At 32.1% G+C, this 3521-nt stretch overlaps 1 long non-coding RNA gene across 1 annotated transcript; it reads left to right on the top strand.

Annotated features, from left to right (window-relative positions):
- The first annotated feature begins 562 nt into the window (after positions 1-562).
- Positions 563-1941, top strand: LOC114263343 (uncharacterized). The gene is made up of 6 exons (XR_003629602.2): positions 563-963; positions 1040-1078; positions 1212-1275; positions 1391-1452; positions 1543-1582; positions 1680-1941. It is a non-coding gene; the product is annotated as an uncharacterized LOC114263343 (long non-coding RNA).
- Positions 1942-3521: the final 1580 nt, after the last annotated feature.

Below are 3521 nucleotides of genomic sequence, written 5' to 3'. Positions count from 1 at the left end.
AAGCCATTTAACTGATGATAGTTGAGAAAATGCAGGATTTCCTGAACCGGCTGGTTAGAGAACACGGAAGCATAGATCTTGAATGGTTGAGGGATGTTCCACCTAACAAAGTAAAGTAAGCCCACAGAAAATTTTTAGATCATTTCTATATGTTACGGAACAATTTTCGTATGATAAAAAGAACAATGAAACAAGTACTTACGGAAATCTTTTGCTTGTAGTGAATATTTGTTGAGTGTAAGAGGGTTGGGCTTGAAAAGCGTGGAGTGTGTGCGGCTTTTGACTCTTCACCATCTTGCTTTCCTAGTAAGTCATAAGTTAAAAGTACACGACATATCAAAATAATATGGATGAATCTTAAACATTTTACTTGTAAATCTTCAATAAGGTTGACACAAACGTTGGACGTATAGCTGTCAGACTAGGATGGGTACCCCTTCAGCCGCTGCCTGAGTCACTGCAGTTGCATCTTCTAGAACTATGAGTATTAAGGGCCAATTGATTTACATCAGTACAATTGGTCATTCACAATAGCAAAGCTAATGTTGTTGTTCCTACATAGGTACCCAGTGTTGGAATCAATTCAGAGATATCTCTGGCCACGACTCTGCAAGCTTGACCAATGAACATTGTAAATTGATATTTCTGTTGGCATCTATACCCAAACTGATTTATGCATACTGTTTATATATATATGAATTGGAAAGAACATAAAATTATTTATTATTTATTGTTGAATTATGCAATGGCATTTACTCTATCTCTCCAATCGAATTTCACGCATTCTTTTCATTGCTCTATGAGATTTGGACCTCTCTCTGTTTTTTATTGAATCTCATTATCTTTGTCACTCTTATCACATTTTCCTTATAGAAAATGTCAAACAGTTTCTAAAATTGGTCCTGGTGACTAGTTCGTTGGTGCTTTCCTATGCATATTGATGATGACCTATTTGTAGTTGAGGTTAGTATTGCTTTCTTATCCACTTCTTGTTTGTTAATTACATAACATGATTTTATTCTACAATTATATGTTGCAGATTATGTACTAGAGGGAAGTGAAGGAACTCCTTTTGCAGGTTTGATATGAATTGTTATGCATTTGTGGCACACGACATTTATTTCATCGCTGGTTTTGTTTGCTATTGTTCTTGGAACATGGAATTTTTTATTTTATTTTATTCATGAATATTTCCCACTTATTATGGTAAGGTGGATATTATTATGGGAAAATCAAATTTCCTCCAGAGTATCCATTTAAACCTCCAGGAATCAGGTATTGTGGATTTTGTCTCCTTTTTTATTCTTTTTTAGCAGCTTCATGTTTATTTTTATTTTTAACATTTTCACTAGGCTTCTTTAACTGAAAATTACATTTGTTTCCATTGTAGTATGACTACTCCAAACAGACGATTTATGACTTAAAAGAAAATCTGCCTGTCTATGAGTGATTGTAAGTGCCGTTAAATATCATTGGTCTAGGAATTATCTATTCTTTCTAATAAACTGATTTTATTTTCAACTCATTTCTATCATTTTTCAGTTCATCCAGAAAGTTGGAATCCGATGTGGTCTGTATCAAGGTAATACATTGTCATTGATGAAAAAACAGATGTCATTGTTTGCAACCATTTAATCTAGCGTCTGATGCTGACTAGAGTTTGTATGTCTTAAATGCAGCATACTTACTAACCTTCTCTCTTTCATGGTGAGATTCTGAACTTAGTATTATATGGCTATTGTCTCCTAACTATACAGGATAGATACACGACTAGATGAAATATGCCTGAAATTTTCTTTATGGACATCTCAATCCCATTTATTTACATACCAAACAGGCCTTATTCATTTGACTTTTGAGTCTTTGAGTTCTTGCCAATGACTGTATCATAGGAATGTATTCTGCATTCATGACATTATATAATACTCAATTTTTAACAAAGTATCTGGTTACGCATTGGTGTAACTGGTTGATTCACTTATTTCGATGAATGGAGGTTTTCTGCACCTTCTCTGCTTCCTCCCTCATATTCCATCTTAGGGTTGTGAATTTGAAAGGAAAAAAGTATTGTTAGTTTGGTAACTTCTAATGGGTCTTCTGATCATCTTCTTGCAGCTGTCTCCACTTTTATTTTAAATTTACTGAATGTTTGTAGACTTTAGGATGCTAGGCACCAACCTAGTGGGTTGGCCCCTAAATTGCTCGTAGCTATAATATCTGAATGTGCCAAAATAATATAAATGGGAACCATTTGCACCATAGCTTGTGCCAAGCATATTTTCCAGATTTATTGTTAGGATCGACTAAATTGAACATGCATCTAACCAGGAAATGGGAGAACAAAAATAGTGGGGCATTGTTGCATTGATAACTTCAAAGCATTCTATTGTGCTTCCAAGCATTCCTTTCCTGAGTGTGCTTTTTTTTTTTTCCCCCCTCTTGGATTGTGATTGTTGTGCTAACTTTTTGCTGACTTTATTATTGGCAATGATTATATTTTGTTAACTTTTTATTTTATTTTATTTTTGGGTTAGTTTCTCTATTTTTTGATGACTGATTCCAGTGTTTTTTTTGTAGGAGTATTGGCCAGCTTGATCCTTGAAATAAGCATTGGCCCATGAATGAGTTATCCAATATTTTGATGGTTTTATTAACATTTTTTGGGGGTATGGTTTGTGCTTGAATATAAATAGGTAGGAAATGTTATAATTTTTTTATATTGTTTGTCAAATGTAAAATTGTAGCCACCTGGACGAGGAATTAAATTTGTTTGGTTTATTTTTGGTTTATTTTCATTTATGTGCTTCTGTATAGAATCCTTGCCTTTCAAAGTTGACCTTATTTAGCTAATAATGCAATTTGACAATTGAATATTTATTTTGCAGATTTTTTTTTTTTTTTTTTGAGAAGCATTATTTTGCAGATTTAGTACAATGGAATTTATTTATATTTTTTTCTTTCTATAAATAGTAGTGCAATTTTTTTTTTTTGGTAAAAAAAAGAGAAAAAATGGCATTTTTGAAAAAACGTCACTAAGTGTCATCATATGACGTCAGCATTTAACTGTGACGGTTTTTAGATAACAGAGTATGAGAATTTACGGCGTTTTAAAAAAAAACGCCAACTAAAGTCATTAGCGACGTTTAATAAATGTCATGTCGGCGGCCGTATCTGTGACGAAAGTTATAAACGTCACTTTAGACTTTAACGGCGTTTTTAAGGCTTATAGTGGCGTTTTTTAAACGTCGTGAATTCTAAAAATTCTTGCAGTGAAATCACCAGTAATATCTTTATTTTAGTTTACTTTTATAGAGCATCTCCATTTTTTCATCATTTTATTTTTAAAATTTTATGAAAAAATGTCTAAAAATATGCTTCAATCATTTTATCAAATTTGAATTAAATTAAGAAAGAAAGAATTGTTTCATTAAATCAAGAATGAATCAAATCATTCAACAAAAATTAAAAAAAAATGATATTTTGATGAAAAACTAAATAAAGAAACTAAAATATACATTTTA

This window comes from Camellia sinensis, chromosome 13 (assembly GCF_055761805.1).
Source record: "Camellia sinensis isolate YWXY chromosome 13, ASM5576180v1, whole genome shotgun sequence".
In the NCBI taxonomy this organism is placed as follows: Eukaryota; Viridiplantae; Streptophyta; class Magnoliopsida; order Ericales; family Theaceae; genus Camellia; species Camellia sinensis.
The sequence above is the reverse complement of the archived record's forward strand: the minus strand, read 5'-3'. Positions and strand labels throughout refer to the sequence as shown.